Genomic DNA, 5,629 nt, shown 5'->3' on the forward strand with positions numbered 1-5,629 from the left:
CATGTTGGTTTGCCAATAGCGGCATAACGTTGCGCATAAAGGACGTAGCACACACGGCGCAACTTTCACCAAGATGTTGAAAGTTGCGTCCTGTGCGTTACGTGGTCTCTTCTTGTGTCCGTCTCCTCTATGCGCAACTTTATACCCACTCATATGTGGACTGTTTCTGAAGGGGATTTGTTATCAGGCTTCGTCAGGCTCTGTCTAACAAAAAAAGACGGTCTCCTCGATTCATACCTCTTCGTTTGTTAACGTCTAGCTACTATTTAATATACAGCAATTTTAGTCTTGTGAATTTTAAGAAACGAAGAATTATGACTGGTAATAAATATAGTTTAAAAGTTGTTTGAAATATTGGGGATGCCTTGTCTTATATTGTTTGCACACTTTTTTGTGCTTCATGAGCAAAATAGGATATTATATAACGCTTGACTATGTCGAGTATGAAGGGAAACCTCACGCCAGACGCCATAACTTGTCCTCAGGAAGGACAAAGGAAAAAAGAAATAATCTTTGAGAGGCGCATATGATAACAGAAATTGTTTTATTCACTGTATAAATTTAAGGGTCATTCTCTTGTTTCTTGGTAAGGCATGACGGGTCAAACGCTCTGAAACCTTCTCCACAAAGAAGAAAGAAGAGGAATTCACAGCATGGTGGTGGCTTTTTTATAAACTTTTCTGTAATCCATAATGTGCAGAAGCTCAACCGTCCGGAGCCGTCTGTGAAATGAGGAAATGAGTTCACAGGAATTACTACTTCGGCCATTAAAAATGACCAGGAATGCACAGAACACTTAGCGCAGTCACATAATACGCTGCAAGAGGGTCATGAAGGCTCTTCGTTAACTTGATGAGAATACTCATTTCTGGGCTAAGCAGAGAAAATAGTGTTCCGAAAGATCACCCACACAAAAATTTCAAGCTCGAGGTCTCTATATTCTTCGATTTTCCTGCATATACATCCTCTCATGTACTGTTTAGGTGAGAGTGGCACTGAAGACATTTTACTAATATTTTAATGTGGCCGGTGGTTCTTACTCTAATGGACAGCACTGGGCGCGCCATTTGCATAACACGTTCATTGGCTCCTCCGGTTGGGCGTGACACGTTTCCTGATCAACGCATATTGTCGAGTCATAGGAGAGCTGTGGTAGAATACACGCCGGTGGTCCTATCATCATAACACCGATACCACTAGCTTTGGCGCCTTTCCCTCTTCATGCCTGAGCTTCATTTTCCCTCGCTTAAGGTGTCTTCTTTTCTCCCCTTGCTCTCGTTTTGCAGTTAGGGGGTTACCCCAACACACAAATGCTTTAAAAATTGGGGGACCCTTAGGCTTCGCCTTTAAGAGTTGAACGCAATAGCGAAATCCGGCCCCTAGTGCGCACTTCAACCAGTAAGTATATTACTTATTAATGTGTATTGTTACACACACACGCACACAGACACACACACACACGCGCGCGCGAATGGTACATACAGGTTTTTGATCTAAAACAAGAGTCGCATGGCCTCCAAGATAGACGCCGCGCGCTTGCCATCTCGGAGGCCATGAAGAGTCTCGCAATGCATCACAGACGGCAGCACATTATCTAGCGTTTGCTGTTTGCTTGATCAACGCCTCCTCTGGAAAGCCGGTGGTGGCTTGATATGTTTTCCGCTAGATGGACATAGTTGTCCATTTTTAGAGCTGTTTGAAAGTTTGTGTGTGTTTTTAGCGGCGATGGATGCACTATCCCGGCCTTTTTCGACGTAGTTTGATGGCCTCCCAAATGCACCTACAAATCGCCGAATGGACTCGTCTTCGTCGTGACACCTGTCCAACAAAATGCGTTAAGGAGAGAGCCTGCGCCATTCAAATCCTTTCACTACATGGCATTTATGTAGTGTTTTTTTCCGCAGCAGCTGCAAGTAACATCGTGGCTTTGTGGTAGGACACCTGCTTGCCACGTGAATGGCCCGGGTTCGATCCTCAATGGGACCGAACATTGTATTCTTTACTTTATTTGCTTCTTTCTCGATGTTTCGCTCACGGACGATTTTTCGCTCACAACCAACGGTGCCGACGCCGACGGCGGAATTTCTGCGACACGAGCTCTCTAACGCTATCGCGTTAAAAGTGGCGCTGTTTACGCTCGGAGAATGCCCGTTAGTCGCAAACAAAAATTATAGTTATCATGAAGTACAACGTTCTCTCTTCGTCCTCTTCTTCGTCCTCTGCTTCGTTCGCAGAGCACGTGAGCTGATGTGTCCGGCGTGGGATGCAATAACTCTGGTGGGCCAGGGAAAGAGTACAGAGAGCGAGGAAGAAAGAGATATAGAAAGAGTGAGGGAGAGAAATAAATAGAGGAAGAAATGGAGATAAACAGATACAAAATATGCATTGAATGAACAGAAAGGAGAGAAAAAAAAAGAAAGCAAGAGAGTAAGAAGATAGCAACAAATAAAGAGAAGCAATGAAGGGCGCCCAGCTCCGCACTTCCATCAGGCTTGGCACCACCAGTGTGACACCACTGTCTGCGGCCCTGTTTTTACTTGTGAATAAACGACAGCTAACCCTCTGCTTTCTCGCAGCAAAGACACATACTGTTCCGCTCTGTTAAACCAAACTTTCAACTAACCATTGTGCTGCGCAAGCCAGGTTCCTCGTTAGGATAGGTGGTTCGGGCTGCTCATGGCACTGTAGTTTTCGGTCGCGTAGCATGGAAGCTTTTTACGAGCGGCCCGCCCTTAAGCCAGCAGTGTGGCCTTGGCAGCCGGGTGCGTCCCGTCTCGTTGTATGGTTCCTTTCTTATGGTAGACCGATATTTTCAGAAACCACAAGAGTGCGGAGCAGTTTTTGTCTAATTCCATGATTATCAGATAGTTATCACGATGATAGTTATCACGATGTAGTCATCAAAGTACGTACTAGAAAAATGTGGGTGACAGTAGTCATTTGTATTTGCTTGGGTATATGCCTTGTGATCACGTATGCCTTGTGATTCAAAAGAACGTTGCGGAGGACATCCTCCGAAGAGGATTGCGAATGATTTCCACCCGACTGTCAAAGACATCCTAAACAGGAAGAACTTTACATGGGTTGAATACACAATCGCATTTGCATACTGCGACCACGTTTACATGGGCGAAGCCAAGAATTTCAAGATTACGAGAGCACCGTGCTGACGTCAAACGCCGAAAGGCGACGTCCAATGCTTGCGCAGATCGTAATGCGTCCACATGTCGTGCGCTAAAGTAGGATGGTGCTTCTGCTATCGCTAGTACAATGAAACTTTTTCTGCGTCTGCATTCGAAATTTCTGGTGGTTCAGACTACTGCGCACACGCTTAGCTGGAACATCGGTAGCGTTCCCCAGTATATGCGTACGGTCTGAAACAGGTGGTACGACGACGTTATAACGTTGAGTGAGCTTGCCCTTCTTGCTGCCTTTCTTAAAGAGACCGACAACCAATTTTCGTGGTGCCTATTTTATTTAGCGCAACGGAAAGCTTACCGGCGCGGGTGTCTAATGACGGAATGGTAACGTGGAAACTGAAACATTTGTAATAATATTTTTTCTATCTGTCCAAAACACTAATTCCAAAACACTAGTGACAACCCATGCTGCAAACAGCGAGCGCGAGAGCAGTTCGTGTTTGAGCGCGGTGGTTTGCTGCGCATGCGTGCCTTCTGCGCGCATACGCCGCAGCGCGACATCTTCCACTGGCTACCGCGAAGGCAGCGCCGCATCTCCCTGGGCAACTCCTTTTGCCTCGTAAGTAGCACAAGATAGAGCAAGGATAGATAATAATATACATACTGTAATTTTCAGACCTAACTATGGCGCGCATGACAGCATCAGACTACGCGACTACTTCCAGCAAAGTGATCGACTCCATATTCACGATTCAAGGCTCTTCCACTAGGCTGCGCGACTTACCAGTTTTTGTTACTAGTAAACCCGATCTTGAAATATAAATCCTACTTAAAACACGTAAAGGACGCAGGAATCTCTCGCTATATTCCACGGTCCTTTCATTTCTACCAGGGTCTAATCAGACGTTCTGGCCAGTTGTCGGTCCCTTTAACAAACTCCCCTAAAGACAGCCGAAATGCTTTTCAATAAAATAATTCCACCTTGGTCGACCTTTGTTTTTTCATCACTATTTTATTCTCCGATTAGCCATGATTTCCTCCAACTCTAGTTTTCGCAAAGTATGGGACAAATTATCTAGTATGCGTTCAGTCGCAGTTTCTCAGTATATTATATTTCAGTAGTTTCTCAGCATTATTATCTTTGACAGCGCTTTTGTGTTTCCTTTCTTTCTTTGTGGTGCGTGTTTGCGTTTACGCTGTAAATGTACTTTTAGGTTTCTCGGTATAGTTCAGCACTTGCCAAACCCCCAATTTGGTTCAAACACTAATCAAGAGGAGGGCCTGGGTCTCTTTTTATCGCGTATAGAACGGGAAAAAGTTTTCGTGCTTAGATTTGTTTACTCATACCTGAGCCTACTGCGTCACCCAGAAGGAGACATTTCTTGTTAGCGTAGATTACAGGAAATGCGTATGTTCCCATATTTTCGTATACATTTGATGGCATCATAGAAGAATCACTTGCTCCTACTTTTGCTGGAAGAAACTAAAATGTATTTTTACAAAACACATTATATAAAGCCACTAAACCACTCATGAGCAAAAGTATTTGTGAACTGGACGTAGTGTAATGGGAAAAAAAACTCCCTGATACCTCCGTCATAGGAATCGGTATAACACAAAACTTAAACGCGCACAGAAGCAGTGTTTATCTCGTCGTGATATATGAGAGCTTATACAATATCTACTGGTATTTGGCAGCTACAGCACCGTTTGACGTGTACGCGCCCACGTTGACGCCTAGTGGCAAATCTCCATCGAGACGACGAACGCCAGCATAAAAATAAACCATTGTTGTACCTGGAGCTTTTAACATACTCCTGAACACAGCTCATCGTGAATCGTGCACAAAGATGACATCAACAAGCACTTAATACACTAGTACTGGATCTGCACTTCTTGAAAGCGCCGTCAATTAAGGGAGAAACGGCACGCTGTCCGCTCCCGAGAAATAGGTTAATCTACGGCTGTGCTCAGGCATATACACTTCCACGATGGGCTTCAGCAACTCGAGAGGCAGAGGTTCGTAGCTTGAGCCGCGAACCCGCGCAGGCGTTCCACGTCCGGATGGTCTCTGTCTCGCAGCGCTGCACCAAGGCACGGCATTCGCCCGTTGACATCGCTGGCTTACTGCAGCAGTTTTATTAGTCAGCGCTATCGCATTCGAAGCAGTCGGCGGCGAAACACCGTTGGTGCATGTGGAAGCCGCACTACCCCTAGAACGAGCCGTCACACGCCAACACAAATCTAGTTCTATCACACTCTAACGAAGCGAAAGGCAAAGGACGTAGCTGTGTCTAGGGTGACTCAACGATGCTAGCGCGGCCAATGTTTTTAGCTGGCATCGAGACGCTTTTACCATGGCCGTTGGTGCATGTGGAAGCCGCACTATTCCGGCATCGTGCCGTGGAACGCTAACGCGAAGCGAAAGGCAAATAACGTAACCAGGTGACTGCGTCTAGGGCGACTCTCCGATGGTGGCGCCGCCGGTG

The 5,629-nt window shown here is 45.8% G+C and overlaps 1 long non-coding RNA gene across 1 annotated transcript; it reads right to left on the minus strand.

Moving 5' to 3' along the window:
• Window positions 1–525: 525 nt before the first annotated feature.
• LOC119377052 (uncharacterized) lies at window positions 526–4,606 on the minus strand. The gene is made up of 2 exons (XR_005180739.2): window positions 4,488–4,606; window positions 526–722 (listed from the first exon to the last, which is right to left on the minus strand). It is a non-coding gene; the product is annotated as an uncharacterized LOC119377052 (long non-coding RNA).
• Window positions 4,607–5,629: the final 1,023 nt, after the last annotated feature.

The sequence above is a fragment of the Rhipicephalus sanguineus genome, unplaced genomic scaffold (genome assembly GCF_013339695.2).
Source record: "Rhipicephalus sanguineus isolate Rsan-2018 unplaced genomic scaffold, BIME_Rsan_1.4 Seq331, whole genome shotgun sequence".
Classification (NCBI taxonomy): Eukaryota; Metazoa; Arthropoda; class Arachnida; order Ixodida; family Ixodidae; genus Rhipicephalus; species Rhipicephalus sanguineus.